The sequence below is a fragment of the Triticum dicoccoides genome, chromosome 1B (assembly GCF_002162155.2).
Source record: "Triticum dicoccoides isolate Atlit2015 ecotype Zavitan chromosome 1B, WEW_v2.0, whole genome shotgun sequence".
Taxonomy (NCBI): Eukaryota; Viridiplantae; Streptophyta; class Magnoliopsida; order Poales; family Poaceae; genus Triticum; species Triticum dicoccoides.
In genome coordinates, this window is record NC_041381.1 from 53,982,098 (window position 1) to 53,997,370 (window position 15,273).

At 46.7% G+C, this 15,273-nt stretch overlaps 15 non-coding genes and 1 pseudogene across 15 annotated transcripts; all 16 read left to right on the top strand.

The window, feature by feature from the left end:
* Window positions 1-8,823: 8,823 nt before the first annotated feature.
* Window positions 8,824-8,942, top strand: LOC119351223. The gene has a single exon (XR_005169746.1). It is a non-coding gene; the product is annotated as a 5S ribosomal RNA (ribosomal RNA).
* A 297-nt stretch (window positions 8,943-9,239) lies between these two features.
* LOC119351401 lies at window positions 9,240-9,400 on the top strand (annotated as a pseudogene).
* A 295-nt stretch (window positions 9,401-9,695) lies between these two features.
* LOC119351299 lies at window positions 9,696-9,814 on the top strand. The gene has a single exon (XR_005169817.1). It is a non-coding gene; the product is annotated as a 5S ribosomal RNA (ribosomal RNA).
* A 296-nt stretch (window positions 9,815-10,110) lies between these two features.
* LOC119351355 lies at window positions 10,111-10,229 on the top strand. The gene has a single exon (XR_005169869.1). It is a non-coding gene; the product is annotated as a 5S ribosomal RNA (ribosomal RNA).
* Window positions 10,230-10,524: 295 nt separating this feature from the next.
* Window positions 10,525-10,643, top strand: LOC119351291. The gene has a single exon (XR_005169810.1). It is a non-coding gene; the product is annotated as a 5S ribosomal RNA (ribosomal RNA).
* A 297-nt stretch (window positions 10,644-10,940) lies between these two features.
* LOC119351228 lies at window positions 10,941-11,059 on the top strand. Its single transcript, XR_005169751.1, has one exon. It is a non-coding gene; the product is annotated as a 5S ribosomal RNA (ribosomal RNA).
* A 357-nt stretch (window positions 11,060-11,416) lies between these two features.
* On the top strand, window positions 11,417-11,535 carry LOC119351365. The gene has a single exon (XR_005169878.1). It is a non-coding gene; the product is annotated as a 5S ribosomal RNA (ribosomal RNA).
* Window positions 11,536-11,831: 296 nt separating this feature from the next.
* Window positions 11,832-11,950, top strand: LOC119351297. The gene has a single exon (XR_005169815.1). It is a non-coding gene; the product is annotated as a 5S ribosomal RNA (ribosomal RNA).
* A 296-nt stretch (window positions 11,951-12,246) lies between these two features.
* On the top strand, window positions 12,247-12,365 carry LOC119351198. The gene has a single exon (XR_005169722.1). It is a non-coding gene; the product is annotated as a 5S ribosomal RNA (ribosomal RNA).
* A 297-nt stretch (window positions 12,366-12,662) lies between these two features.
* On the top strand, window positions 12,663-12,781 carry LOC119351351. Its single transcript, XR_005169865.1, has one exon. It is a non-coding gene; the product is annotated as a 5S ribosomal RNA (ribosomal RNA).
* A 295-nt stretch (window positions 12,782-13,076) lies between these two features.
* Window positions 13,077-13,195, top strand: LOC119351219. The gene has a single exon (XR_005169742.1). It is a non-coding gene; the product is annotated as a 5S ribosomal RNA (ribosomal RNA).
* A 297-nt stretch (window positions 13,196-13,492) lies between these two features.
* On the top strand, window positions 13,493-13,611 carry LOC119351395. Its single transcript, XR_005169905.1, has one exon. It is a non-coding gene; the product is annotated as a 5S ribosomal RNA (ribosomal RNA).
* A 297-nt stretch (window positions 13,612-13,908) lies between these two features.
* On the top strand, window positions 13,909-14,027 carry LOC119351258. Its single transcript, XR_005169779.1, has one exon. It is a non-coding gene; the product is annotated as a 5S ribosomal RNA (ribosomal RNA).
* Window positions 14,028-14,323: 296 nt separating this feature from the next.
* LOC119351399 lies at window positions 14,324-14,441 on the top strand. Its single transcript, XR_005169909.1, has one exon. It is a non-coding gene; the product is annotated as a 5S ribosomal RNA (ribosomal RNA).
* A 297-nt stretch (window positions 14,442-14,738) lies between these two features.
* On the top strand, window positions 14,739-14,857 carry LOC119351211. Its single transcript, XR_005169735.1, has one exon. It is a non-coding gene; the product is annotated as a 5S ribosomal RNA (ribosomal RNA).
* Window positions 14,858-15,154: 297 nt separating this feature from the next.
* Window positions 15,155-15,273, top strand: LOC119351049. Its single transcript, XR_005169595.1, has one exon. It is a non-coding gene; the product is annotated as a 5S ribosomal RNA (ribosomal RNA).

Below are 15,273 nucleotides of genomic sequence, written 5' to 3' on the forward strand. Positions count from 1 at the left end.
GGATCCATGGACTGATAGCTGATAGTACGACGGCCACGGTTGGTGGGGTTTGTCATGGACAAAATGAGACCGGTAGATGCGGCAGGCTGCGAGCTTGAGGTAGAAGACGCTTTCTTCTTCTTGGCCTTGGCCGTTGAGCGAACCGGCACAAGCTCGTCCTCCTGGAGATCGTCCTCATAATCAGGATCGTCAAGCCCGGCATAGGACGGACGAGCACGACCTGGTGCTTTCTTGAGTGGACGAGCAGCTTCCTCGGAGTCCGTTGATGCTTGGCGACGTTGTTCACGAGAGGGACCCGAGGAGGTCGACTTGAAGTTCCGGCCAGTACCACCACGGCCGACCACCATGGCGGAGTTTGGGGGCGGAAGCCGAGATTGGAGAGGATCCAACCGGGCCCTGGGGAAAATGGTGCGAGGAGGGAGGAGATCGAGGCGATGGTAGCCCGTGAGCACAAGATCTGGTTAGTTTGCCGGCCGGACTGGCGGGGCGGGCCGATGAGCATCCGCCGGCGGCGGGGTGAGAGGATGAGGTCGAGGGGAAAAGTAAAAAGAATAACTCCCTGTGCCCCCCCACGGCCCGATATGCTACTGGGCAGGTCGAAGACCCACCCGGATGTCCGGAAGGATCCCCGGATGATCCGGGCAGGGACAGATGTCCGGAAGTGAGCCCGGATATCCGGGCAGATACAGCTCGGACGTCCGGATGTAAGTCCGGATGATCCGACTAGCCAGAATACTGAGATCTGGTTTGGATGTGATGAAGAGTGATGGGGTGATGATGATATATATATTTTGTGTGTGTTTGTTATATATATATATATATATATATATATATATATATATATATATATATATATATATAAGTAGCTTTAGTCATAACAATATCTCAACCCCATATAAACACCAAAAAAAAATTAGGCTAAGTCACCATGTATGAGTATATATAACTTTGGAGACCAAAAATTTGAACTTTTGGACCCATGGTTATTACTCCATCATTTTAAAGTACTATGGACACAAAGTAAGTGTCATAGTGACTTTGAGAGTGTTGGTTCTATTTATGCATTATGTAAGGGTGAGAGTACTCATAGATTGAATGTCTCCCCCTAAGAATATGCCTACATCATGACAAGACATTATGAAAATGCATGCATGAGTACGAGATTTCACATAATGTTGTCAAGCTCCAAGATACCAAGTTCACGCCTAAGTCGACAAAACCTTGCTTCATCCAATGGTTTGGTGAAAATATCTGCCAGTTGCAAATCTGTACCAATGTGATCAATGTGAATATCACCCTTCTCAACATGATCTCTCAAGAAGTGATACCTAATATCAATGTGCTTGGTGCGGAGATGATCCTTGGGGTTCTCAGAAATGTTGATGGCACTTTCATTATCACATAGAAGAGGCACATTTCTATAGGTGATACCGTAATCCTTCAAAGTTTGCCTCATCCATAATAACTGAGTTGCACAGCTGGCGGCAGCAATGTATTCAGCTTCTGCGGTAGAGAGGGCAATACAGTTTTGTTTCTTCGATGACCAACTTACCAAGGAGCGTCCAAGAAATTGACATGCACCAAAAGTGGACTTATGATCCACTTTGTCTCCGGCCCAATCCGCATCCGTGTACGCAATGAGATCAAACTTAGCATCCTTGGGATACCAAAGACCCAACTTTGGGGTGTGAACAAGGTATCTAACAATATGCTTAACCGCCTTATGATGACTTTCCCTAGGGGAAGCTTGAAATCTAGCACACATGCATACACTAAACATGATGTCTGGTCCAGATGCACAAAGATAAAGCAATGAACCAATCATAGAGCGGTATTTAGATGGGTCGAAAGGGATACCGTTTGTGTCTTCAGTGAGAGTTATTTTGGTTGGCATTGGTGTCTTACATGGACTAGCATCAGACATACCAAACTTTTCTAAGATATCCTTGAGTTATTTTGCTTGAGACAAGAAAATTCCTTCTTGAAATTGTTGAATTTGAAATCCGAGGAAGAACTTCAAATCTGCATTGAGTGACATTTCAAAATTCTTGGTCATTGAGTCCACAAACTTCTTGCACAAATGAATGTTAGGAGAACCAAAAATGATATCATCTACATAGATTTGGCATAAGATCAAATCACCCTTATCCCTCTTAGTAAAAAGAGTGGGATCGATCACCCCTTTCACAAAACCATCATCGAGTAAAAACTTCTTAAGATGATCATACCAAGCACGAGGTGCTTGTTTAAGGCCATACAAAGCCTTATGAAGTTTATACACATAGTCTTTGTGATCGGGATCAACGAACCCAGGTGGTTGTGATACATATACTTCTTCTTGTAGAGGACCGTTAAGGAAAGCACTCTTCACATCCATTTGATGTAATGTAAAACCATTGAAGGCAGCATAAGCAAGTAAGATGCGAATGGATTCAAGACGGGCAACGGGGGCAAAGGTCTCACCAAAGTCCAAACCTTCAACTTGTGAGTACCCTTGTGCCACTAACCTTGCCTTGTTTCGGATGATCACACCATTCTCATCTTGTTTGTTCTTGAAAATCCATTTTGTTCCAATGACGTTGTGCTTGGTAGGTGGCCTCTTGACTAATGACCACACTTGGTTGCGTTCAAAACTGGTCAACTCTTCTTGCATAGCGACTAGCCAATCGTTGTCCATCAATGCATCTTGTACCTTGATGGGCTCAAAACTAGACACAAAAGAAAAGTGAGCACAAAAATTGGTCAAATGTTTACGAGTGACCCTACCTTCCGATATGCCAGTGAGTATTTTGTCAACATCAACACGACCGGCCACTCGTGGCATGATAGAGGTAAGGGTTTCACGAGGTTCAACTTCATGTCCATCATCCACATCCTCCACATATGGATCATTAATATGTGGAGGAAGATCTTCTTGTTCATATTGCATTTGTTGAGGTTCATCATCAATGATTGGATTTTCTTGTTCTTGTTCTTGAAGATTGTCATGAGGAGGAACTTGATCATCCTCTTCAACTTGGGCTAAGGGTATCGGTTGAACAATAGGAGCTTGTGGTGGTATGGATGTTGAAGTAGTTTGATGATGTGTGAGACTTCCATCTTCTTCTTCATCATCATGAGGTTCTTGTTCCATAGGAAGAAGTGCACCAACACCCATGGTCAAAATGTCTTGAGAAGAATCTTCTTCACGTACATCACTTAGATCAACTTGCTCCCCATGGGAGCCATTAAATTCATCAAACACCACGTCACAAGTTTCTACAACACATCCATTGGATTTGTTGTAGATCTATAGGCGTGAGAGTTTGATCCATAGCCAACAAATATACCCTCAATCGTTTTGGGTTGAAATTTTCCTAATCGTTCTCTTTTGTTGAGGATGAAACATTTGCACCCAAATACACGAAAATACTTGACATTTGACTTGTTTCCAATTAGAAGCTCATATGGAGTCTTTTCCAATATAGTGCGGAGGAAAAGCCGGTTTGATGCATGGCATGCGGTGTTGACAGCTTCGGCCCAAAAACTATGTGGTGACTTGTATTCATCCAACATGGACCTTGCCATCTCCACAAGAGTGCGGTTCTTCCTTTCGGCTACACCATTCTGCTGAGGAGTGTATGGAGCTGAATATTGATGCTCAATCCCTTCATCACTAAGGAATTCTTCCAAGGTGTAGTTTTTGAACTCAGATCCATTGTCACTTCTTATTGCCAAGATTTCTTTGTCAAACTTGCGTTGTGCTTGCTTGGCAAAGTCTATGAAAGTGATCTTCGTCTCGTCCTTGGACTTGAGGAAAAACACCCATGTATATCTTGAGTAATCATCAACAATGACAAGTCCATACTTTTTCCCACCAAGACTATTCCATGAAGGAGGCCCAAAAAGATCCACATGAAGGAGCTCCAAAGGCCTTGAAGTAGACACAATATTCTTGGGTGGTTGCTTTGATTGATGTTGCTTCCCGGCTATACATGCACTACACACATGATCTTTCTCAAAAGAGACATTTGTTAGTCCAAGGATGTGATTGCCCTTTAAGAGATCTTGAAGATTTCTCATGCCGACATGGGCTAGCCGGCGATGCCATAGCCACCCCTTGTCGGCCTTGGCCATTAGACAAGTTGCATGGAATATGCTCTCTTTCGAGAAATCAACCGTGTAAAGGTTGCCATCCAACTCTCCAACAAAGGCCACTTTGTGAGTATCTCTCTTAAACACTTTCACATCCGTTAGTCCAAATAGTGTATCATAGCCAACAGATGCCAATTGACGAACAGAGAGTAAATGATATTTAAGGGATTGGACAACCATGACATTTGCAAGAGACATGTCATTTGTGATAGCCACCTTCCCCAACCCAAGTACCTGTCCTTTTGATCCTCCACCAAACATAATGCTCATAAATGGTTGAATAGCTTCCATGAAATCGTAGAGCAATTTGCTATCTCCGGTCATATGATTGGTACATCCACTATCAATCACCCATTTTACTCCACCGGAGAAGGCAACCTACACACAATTATTACTTGGTTAGAGGCACCCATCTTGCAATGGGACCTCTCAAGTTAGTCACAAGGGTCTTAGGGACCCAAATAGCATAAAAACGAAATGCATTTCGAGGACCAACAAACTTTGCATAAACTTCTCCATCCTTAGTCTTACGAAGTACATAGGATGGAGGCATGAACTCTTTTGGCTTGTTGAGAGTGGGCATGCCCCTTGTGGCCTTCTCACTAGCAACCTTACCTTTCTCCTTGTGTCCTTCTCGTACAAAAGTTTCTTTTAAAGGGGTGGTGCACTTTTGAGAGAATGTCTTCTTCTTGCTTGTGCTTGGGTCAAACCCGAGTCCCTCTTTGGCGAACACTTCATTGTGTTGGCTCAACACCTCATTAAGGTTATTTTGCCCTTGAGCACATGTCATGAGCCCTTTCTCAATTTGAGCCTTGAGAAAACGATTCTCCTCAAGAATAGATGCTAGATCACTACTAGAGTTAGTAGAGCAAGCATCAACATTTATAATAGGAGAAGAGTAGGCCTTAGCTAGAGTTTCAAGATAAGTAAGTTTGAGCGTCTCAAACCTCTTTGTAAGAAGGGTGAGCTCTTCTTCCTTAGTCTTGAGGGACATGGATAGAAGCTCACAATCCTTAGAGAGAGAAGCATGAGACTTCACAAGCTTACTTTTATCATTCATCAACTCTTCACAAGAGCCAATAGCCTTTTTCAAGGAGGCAAGATCTTTAGTATGAACATCAATATTTGTGCCAATTTTTAAGCATAGTTCATCATTTCGTGTTTCCTCATATTGGACTTTCCGCTCAAGGATTTCACATCTTTCCTTTTCCTTGGTGACGAGGGTTTCGAGTTCCTTAATGGTGATGGTGTGCTTACTCACCATCTCCATAAGCATACGAAACATAGTGAGCTTCTTTCCTTTGAGGGAGCACATGAACTTATTAAGTTTAGCAAGCATAGGGTCATTTAGATCATCATCCTCATAACTATCCTCCGCATCAAGATACTCATCACTAGGAGTAGGAGGAGTGAAAAGAGGAGGGCTTGATCGTGGGGTTACCTTGACCTTGTCAGGAGAGTGTTGATCCTCTCCATCTTCTACCACGGCCTTCACCATGAGGCACTTGTGAGCGTTGCCCTTGTAATCCTTCATGTAGTTGTAGGTGACCACTTCACCACTCTTATTGACTAGCCTCAATGTGTTTTGAGAACCTTGAGCAACTCCGGCAACACCACTAACATCATCCGGATCGGATTCTTCTTGAGCAACCATTGCTTTCCCATCTCTCTTCTTGAGCTTGGAGTTCAAAGGATTTGGCAATTTCTTCTTAGGAAAGGTCTTGGGAAACCTTGGTTTATCCTCTCTCTTCTCATAAGGGCACTCATTTGAGAAGTGGTTGGTTTCCTCACAGTTGTAGCATTTTCTCACTTTCTTCTTTTAGAATCTTCCCTTGAATTTTCCCGCGCTAAACTTCTTGACAAAGAGAGCCATGTCTTCATATGAAGGACCCTCGTCGGATTCAATCTCATCACCATCTTCATCATCATCTTCTTCTTCTTCTTCTTCACTTTGCTCATCTTCATATACATGCTTGGACTTCAATGCAAGATTGACCTTTGATGATGGGGAACCATGCATGGCAAGATGTTTTGTGGCATTAGCCTTTGACACTTCAAATAGTTGAAAGGTGGATATGATGTCATCTGTAGTCATTTCCTTGAAGGTATGGTGTTGTCTTATGTCCCACACCATTTGATGGTGATATGGAGCAAGGGCATGAAGCAATTTATCCACAAGGAATCTTTTAGTCATGTTGAATCCATCTTGTGTCTTGTCACACTCACATGACTCAATATCGACAGTGAGAGTCATGAGGCGCTCATGGAGTTGATTGGGGGTTTCACCTTTCTCCATACAAAAGTTTTGCAATTGCCCCTTGGCAATTTCATATTGAGCACTCCGGAGGGTAGAGGTGCCAGTCTTGGATCGTATAATACTTTCCCATAGTTCCTTGGCACTTGTGATGTGTATGAACGGTCTCCTTTGCTTTTCATCCATACCTCTCCTTATACACATGATTGCAGTGTCATTGAGGTTCTTGTCATATATTTCTCTTGGTGTGGGGTTCTTTGGATCAACCACATGATAGCCATACTCCAGGATCTCCAGCATCTCGTCGTTTCCATGTCGAAGATGATCCTGCATAGCAACTCTCCACAAGGCAAAATCAGAAGTGGCACTTAGTAAAGGAGGTTTGCCTTGAGGGTTATATCTTGGTTTCTCAACCTGAGGTCTTGCATAAAGCCAAGGAACACTGGCGTGTTCATTGCTAGAAGGTTGTTGACCAAGTGATGGAGTAGGCACAGTTGGCCTCAAAGCAGCACCACCCGAGAGTGGTGCAAGCACCGTGGACAACGTGGCTAATCTCATTTGGACCAAGGCCTCAAGAGAAGCATCATGCTCCTCTTTTTCCTTAGCAAGGGCCCGTTCTAGATCCTCTGACATTAAGGTCTTGACTTCAGAGGAAGCCTCTCCTTTATCCTTAGGATCTACAACCAGGGGAGTCCCATCCGGGTTCATCTCGCTCTAGGGCGGTTAAGCCACAAGAATAGAGCACGAGGCTCTGATACCAATTGAAAGGATCGAGATGGACCTAGAGGGGGGGGGGTGAATAGGTACAATTACAAATTTTATTTATTACTTAGCAATTTTAGGTAATAATGCGAAATATGAAGGTGAGCCTAACAATTGCTAGTAAGTACTAAGTACTAAGCAAGTAGCACAAGCATATAAATAAGCAAGCAGGATATGATGTAAGTAAGTGCTACAAGACAAGTAACCACAAGTAGAGAGTTAGGGTTAGGAATAACCGCAACTCCGGGAGACGAGGATGTATGCCGATGTTCACTTCCTTGGAGGGAAGCTAGTCACCGTTAGAGAGGTGGATGTTACCACGAAGGCACACCAACGCCACGAAGGCTCACCCTATTCTCACTTTGAGACAACACCACGAAGGCGTTTCTCAACCACTAGTGGTAGACCTTGGGGTGGTCTCCAAAACCCTCACAAACTTTCCGGGGGTAATCACAATAGTTGATTCCTCACCGAATGACTCCTACCGCCTAGGAGTCTCCAACTTCCAAGAGTAACAAGATCCAAGGGGAAAGACTCAAAACTTGCTCAAACTTCGATTTGCTTTGGTCACAAGAAGGGGAGGAAGAAGATCTTTCTTTTGATTGGAACAACTCTTCTAAACTCTCAAGAAACAAGCCAGGATCTGGGATTTACTGTGTGAGCACGAGAGGAGAAGCACTGGTGTTCTTGAGGTGTGTTTGCGTCGGGTGTTCAGCCTTATCCCGAAGGGGTAAGGTGCTATTTATACCATGTCCAGAATAGAGCCGTTTGGACACAAGTTGACCACCCCGGATGATCTGGGACACCATCCGGATGATCTGGACATTGTCTGGATAAATCTGGTAGAAGGCCCGGATGCAGATGGTTGCAGCCGAGCTGCGAGCAGCCCGGACAGACCGGAGGCAACCCCGGATGATCCGGACAAGCCCCGGATGATCCGGATGCCTGACCGGACGATCCGGCTACAACATATGCCTTCTGTGAAAACAGGGCACGGTTATCCGGACGATCCAGAATAGGATCCGGACGATCCGGAAACATCCCGGATGAACCAGAGGAACGTCCGGATGATCCGGCTTCAGCCACGCCGTTCTGTGATGGAAAGCACCTATTATCCGGATGATCCGGTGCAGGGTCCGGCTGATCCGGGTGAAGCCCGGATGATCTGGGTAGCCGTCCGGATGATCCGGCTAGGAGAAGTGGTAGGTTTTGGCTAAGGGATATTGCTAGGGATTTTGGTCTATGGTAATAGAATTGTTTATGAGACAAAATGTGAGCAAGTCTTGAACCTACACTTCGGATCCCCTCTTAATAGTGCGGGGTTCCTATTACTCAAGAAATATAAAAAGAGCACAATACTTCATCTTTGTTTGCTCCTTTCCTCATTGATAATTTGCTTGAGTAAAATCTCATATGATGTGATCATGATGCTCACCAAAGAAAGAAACACCAGAGGACAGACGGCCTGTGTATATACTTAGCAAACAAGGTTAGTCCCCTATATGTAGGTTTGTCATTAATATCAAAAATATTCTTTAAGAGCAAGATTGCACTTTCAACCGCGTTAAAATCGTCTTCGTAGTTGAGAGGGAGCGGCCAAAGCAATGTACAATCGTCTTTGTAGTGGAGCTGGGAGGGGCAAGGATAAGGGACGAAGACGGGGGTAACATGTCGGATGCGATCATACCAGCACTAAAGCACCGGATCCCATCAGAACTCCGAAGTTAAGCGTGCTTGGGCGAGAGTAGTACTAGGATGGGTGACCTCTTGGGAAGTCCTTTTGTTGCATTCCCTTTTTAATTTTTTTTGCGCCGCTTGCAAAACGAAACGCACGAGTAAGTAATATATTTACCGTGTTTTATTATTTTGCACGAGTGCGGTAAGTTATAGCTAGGTGCTCACGATTCACGAGTCTAGAGGCGGCGTTGTGGCGCGGCAAGCGTGCACTGGTGCGGTTGAGAGGGAGGGGTGGAAACCGCATTAAACTCGTCTCCGTAGTTGAGACGGAGCGACCAAAGCAATGTACAATCGTCTTTGTAGTGGAGCTGGGAGGGGCAAGGATAAGGGACGAAGACGGGGGTAACATGTCGGATGTGATCATACCAGCACTAAAGCACCGGATACCATCAGAACTCCGAAGTTAACCGTGCTTGGGCGAGAGTAGTACTAGGATGGGTGACCTTTAAGCGTGCTTGGGCGAGAGTAGTACTAGGATGGGTGACCTCTTGGGAAGTCCTCGTGTTGCATTCCCTTTTTATTTTTTTGCGCCGCTTGCAAAATAAAGCGCACGTGTAAGTAATATATTTACCGTGTTTTATTATTTTGCAAGAGTGCGGTAAGTTATAGCTGGGTACTCACGATTCACGAGTCTAGCGGCGGCGTTGTGGCGCGGCAAGCGTGCACTGGTGCGGTTGAGAGGGAGGGGTGGAAACCGCGTTAAACTCGTCTCCGTAGTTGAGAGGGAGCGGCCAAAGCAATGTACAATCGTCTTTGTATTGGAGATGGGAGGGGCAAGGATAAGGGACGAAGACGGGGGTAACATGTTGGATGTGATCATACCAGCACTAAAGCACCGGATCCCATCAGAACTCCGAAGTTAAGCGTGCTTGGGCGACAGTAGTATTAGGATGGGTGACCTCTTGGGAAGTCCTCGTGTTGCATTCCCTTTTTAACTTTTTTGCGCCGCTTGCAAAACAAAACGCACGTGTAAGTAATATATTTACCGTGTTTTATTATTTTGCACGAGTGCGGTAAGTTATAGCTGGGTGCTCACAATTCACGAGTCTAGTGGCGGCGTAGTGGCGCGGCAAGCGTGCACTGGTGCGGTTGAGAGGGAGGGGTGGAAACCGCGTTAAACTCGTCTCCGTAGTTGAGAGGGAGCGGCCAAAGCAATGTACAATCGTCCTTGTAGTGGAGCTGGGAGGGGCAAGGATAAGGGACGAAGACGGGGGTAACATGTCGGATGCAATCATACCAACACTAAAGCACCGGATCCCAACAGAACTTCGAAGTTAAGCGTGCTTGGGCGAGAGTAGTACAAGGATGGGTGACCTCCTGGGAAGTCCTCGTGTTGCATTCCCTTTTTAATTTTTTGCGCCGCTTGCAAAACAAAACGCACGTGTAAGTAATATATTTACCATGTTTTATTATTTTGCACGAGTGCGGTAAGTTATAGCTGGGTGCTCACGATTCACGAGTCTAGCGGCGGCGTTGTGGCGCGGCAAGCGTGCACTGGTGCGGTTGAGAGGGAGGGGTGGAAACCGCGTTAAACTCGTCTCCGTAGTTGAGAGGGAGCGGCCAAAGCAATGTACAATCGTCTTTGTAGTGGAGCTGGGAGGGGCAAGGATAAGGGACGAAGACGGGGGTAACACGTAGGATGCGATCATACCAGCACTAAAGCACCGGATCCCATCAAAACTCCAAAGTTAAGCGTACTTGGGCGAGAGTAGTACTAGGATGGGTGACCTCCTGGGAAGTCCACGTGTTGCATTCCCTTTTTAATTTTTTTTGCGCCGCTTGCAAAACAAAACGCACGTGTAAGTAATATATTTACCGTGTTTTATTATTTTGCACGAGTGCGGTAAGTTATAGCTGGGTGCTCACTATTCACGAGTCTAGCGACGGCGTTGTGGCGCGGCAAGCGTGCACTGGTGCGGTTGAGAGGGAGGGGTGGAAACCGCGTTAAACTCGTCTCCGTAGTTGAGAGGGAGCGGCCAAAGCAATGTACAATTGTCTTTGTAGTGGAGCTGGGAGGGCCAAGGATAAAGGACGAAGACGGGGGTAACATGTCTGATGCGATCATACCAGCACTAAAGCACCGGATCCCATCAGAACTCCGAAGTTAAGCGTGCTTGGGCGAGAGTAGTACTAGGATGGGTGACCTCCTGGGAAGTCCTCGTGTTGCATTCCCTTTTTAATTTTTTTTGCGCCGCTTGCAAAACAAAACGCACGTGTAAGTATTATATTTACCGTGTTTTATTATTTTGCACGAGTGTGGTAAGTTATAGCTGGGTGCTCACGATTCACGAGTCTAGCGGCGGCGTTGTGGCGCGGCAAGCGTGCACTGGTGCGATTAAGAGGGAGGGGTGGAAACCGCGTTAAACTCGTCTCCGTAGTTGAGAGGGAGTGGCCAAAGCAATGTACAATCGTCTTTGTAGTGGAGCTCGGAGGGGCAAGGATAAGGGACAAAGACGAGGGTAACATGTCGGATGCGATCATACCAGCACTAAAGCACCGGATCCCATCAGAACTCCGAAGTTAAGTGTGCCTGGGGATCATACCAGCACTAAAGCACCGGATCCCATCAGAACTCCGAAGTTAAGCGTGCTTGGGCGAGAGTAGTACTAGGATGGATGACCTCCTGGGAAGTCCTCGTGTTGCATTCCCTTTTTATTTTTTTTGCGCCGCTTGCAAAACAAAACGCACGTGTAAGTAATATATTTACCGTGTTTTATTATTTTGCACGAGTGCGGTAAGTTATAGCTGGGTGCTCACTATTCACAAGTCTAGCGGCGGCGTTGTGGCGCGGCAAGCGTGCACTGGTGCGGTTGAGAGGGAGGGGTGGAAACCGCGTTAAACTCGTCTCCGTAGTTGAGAGGGAGCGGCCAAAGCAATGTACAATCGTCTTTGTAGTGGAGCTGGGAGGGGCAAGGATAAGGGACGAAGACGGGGGTAACATGTAGGATGCGATCATACCAGCAATAAAGCACCGGATCCCATCAAAACTCTGAAGTTAAGCGTGCTTGGGCGAGAGTAGTACTAGGATGGGTGACCTCCTGGGAAGTCCTCGTGTTGCATTCCCTTTTTAATTTTTTTGCGCCGCTTGCAAAACAAAACGCACGTGTAAGTAATATATTTACCGTGTTTTATTATTTTGCACGAGTGCGGTAAGTTATAGCTGGGTTCTCACTATTCACGAGTCTAGCGACGGCGTTGTGGCACGGCAAGCGTGCACTGGTGCGGTTGAGAGGGAGGGGTGGAAACCGCGTTAAACTCGTCTCCGTAGTTGAGAGGGAGCGGCCAAAGCAATGTACAATTGTCTTTGTAGTGGAGGTGGGAGGGGCAAGGATAAAGGACGAAGACGGGGGTAACATGTCTGATGCGATCATACCAGCACTAAAGTACCGGATCCCATTAGAACTCCGAAGTTAAGCGTGCTTGGGCGAGAGTAGTACTAGGATGGGTGACCTCTTGGGAAGTCCTCGTGTTGCATTCCCTTTTTAATTTTTTTTGCGCCGCTTGCAAAGCAAAACGCACGTGTAAGTAATATATTTACCGTGTTTTATTATTTTGCACGAGTGCGGTAAGTTATAGCTGGGTGCTCACAATTCACGAGTCTAGTGGCAGCGTAGTGGCGCGGCAAGCGTGCACTGGTGCGGTTGAGAGGGAGGGGTGGAAACCGCGTTAAACTCGTCTCCGTAGTTGAGAGGGAGCGGCCAAAGCAATGTACAATCGTCCTTGTAGTGGAGCTGGGAGGGGCAAGGATAAGGGACGAAGACGGGGGTAACATGTCGGATGCGATCATACCAACACTAAAGCACCGGATCCCAACAGAACTTCGAAGTTAAGCGTGCTTGGGCGAGAGTAGTACAAGGATGGGTGACCTCCTGGGAAGTCCTCGTGTTGCATTCCCTTTTTAATTTTTTGCGCCGCTTGCAAAACAAAACGCACGTGTAAGTAATATATTTACCATGTTTTATTATTTTGCACGAGTGCGGTAAGTTATAGCTGGGTGCTCACGATTCACGAGTCTAGCGGCGGCGTTGTGGCGCGGCAAGCGTGCACTGGTGCGGTTGAGAGGGAGGGGTGGAAACCGCGTTAAACTCGTCTCCGTAGTTGAGAGGGAGCGGCCAAAGCAATGTACAATCGTCTTTGTAGTGGAGCTGGGAGGGGCAAGGATAAGGGACGAAGACGGGGGTAACACGTAGGATGCGATCATACCAGCACTAAAGCACCGGATCCCATCAAAACTCCAAAGTTAAGCGTGCTTGGGCGAGAGTAGTACTAGGATGGGTGACCTCCTGGGAAGTCCACGTGTTGCATTCCCTTTTTAATTTTTTTTGCGCCGCTTGCAAAACAAAACGCACGTGTAAGTAATATATTTACCGTGTTTTATTATTTTGCACGAGTGCGGTAAGTTATAGCTGGGTGCTCACTATTTACGAGTCTAGCGACGGCGTTGTGGCGCGGCAAGCGTGCACTGGTGCGGTTGAGAGGAAGGGGTGGAAACCGCGTTAAACTCGTCTCCGTAGTTGAGAGGGAGCGGCCAAAGCAATGTACAATTGTCTTTGTAGTGGAGCTGGGAGGGCCAAGGATAAAGGACGAAGACGGGGGTAACATGTCTGATGCGATCATACCAGCACTAAAGCACCGGATCCCATCAGAACTCCGAAGTTAAGCGTGCTTGGGCGAGAGTAGTACTAGGATGGGTGACCTCTTGGGAAGTCCTCGTGTTGCATTCCCTTTTTAATTTTTTTTGCGCCGCTTGCAAAGCAAAACACACGTGTAAGTATTATATTTACCGTGTTTTATTATTTTGCACGAGTGCCGTAAGTTATAGCTGGGTGCTCACTATTCACGAGTCTAGCGACGGCGTTGTGGCGCGGCAAGCGTGCACTGGTGCGGTTGAGAGGGAGGGGTGGAAACCGCGTTAAACTCGTCTCCGTAGTTGAGAGGGAGCGGCCAAAGCAATGTATAATTGTCTTTGTAGTGGAGCTGGGAGGGGCAAGGATAAAGGACGAAGACGGGGGTAACATGTCGGATGCGATCATACCAGCACTAAAGCACCGGATCTCATCAGAACTCCGAAGTTAAGCGTGCTTGGGCGAGAGTAGTACTAGGATGGTTGACCTCCTGGGAAGTCCTCATGTTGCATTCCCTTTTTAATTTTTTTGCGCCGCTTGCAAAACAAAACACACGTGTAAGTAATATATTTACCGTGTTTTATTATTTTGCACGAGTGCGGTAAGTTATAGCTGGGTGCTCACGATTCACGAGTCTAGCGGCGGCGTTGTGGCGCGGCAAGCGTGCACTGGTGCGGTTGAGAGGGAGGGGTGGAAACCGCGTTAGACTCGTCTCCATAGTTGAGAGGGAGCGGCCAAAGCAATGTACAATTGTCTTTGTAGTGGAGCTGGGAGGGACAAGGATAAGGGACGAAGACGGGGGTAACATGTCGGATGTGATCATACCAGCACTAAAGCACCAGATCCCATCATAACTCCGAAGTTAAGCGTGCTTGGGCGAGAGTAGTGCTAGGATGGGTGACCTCCTGGAAGTCCTCGTGTTGCATTTCCTTTTTAATTTTTTTTGCGCCGCTTGCAAAACAAAACACACGTGTAAGTAATATATTTATCGTGTTTTATTATTTTCCATGAGTGCGGTAAGTTATAGTTGGGTGCTCACGATTCACGAGTCTAGCGGCGGCGTTGTGGCGCGGCAAGCGTGCACTGGTGCGGTTGAGAGGGAGGGGTGGAAACCGCGTTAAACACGTCTCCGTAGTTGAGAGGGAGCGGCCAAAGCAATGTACAATCGTCTTTGTAGTGGAGCTGGGAGGGGCAATGATAAGGGATGAAGACGGGGGTAACATGTCGGATGCGATCATACCAGCGCTAAATCACCGGATCCCATCAGAACTCCGAAGTTAAGTGTGCTTGGGCGAGAGTAGTACTAGGATGGGTGACCTCCTGGGAAGTACTCGTGTTGCATTCCCTTTTTAATTTTTTTTGCGCTGCTTGTAAAACAAAACGCACGTGTAAGTAATATATTTACCGTGTTTTATTATTTTGCATGAGTGCGGTAAGTTATAGCTGGGTGCCCACGATTCACGAGTCTAGTGGCGGTGTTGTGGCGCGGCAAGCGTGCACTGGTGCGGTTGAGAGGGTGTGGTGGAAACCGCGTTAAACTCGTCTCCGTAGTTGAGAGGGAGCGGCCAAAGCAATGTACAATCATCTTTGTAGTGGAGCTGGGAGGGCCAAGGATAAGGGACGAAGACGGCGGTAACATGTCGGATGCGATCATACCAGCACTAAAGCACCGGATCCCATCAGAACTCCTAAGTTAAGCGTGCTTGGGCGAGAGTAGTACTAGGATGGGTGACCTCCTGGGAAGTCCTCGTGTTGCATTCC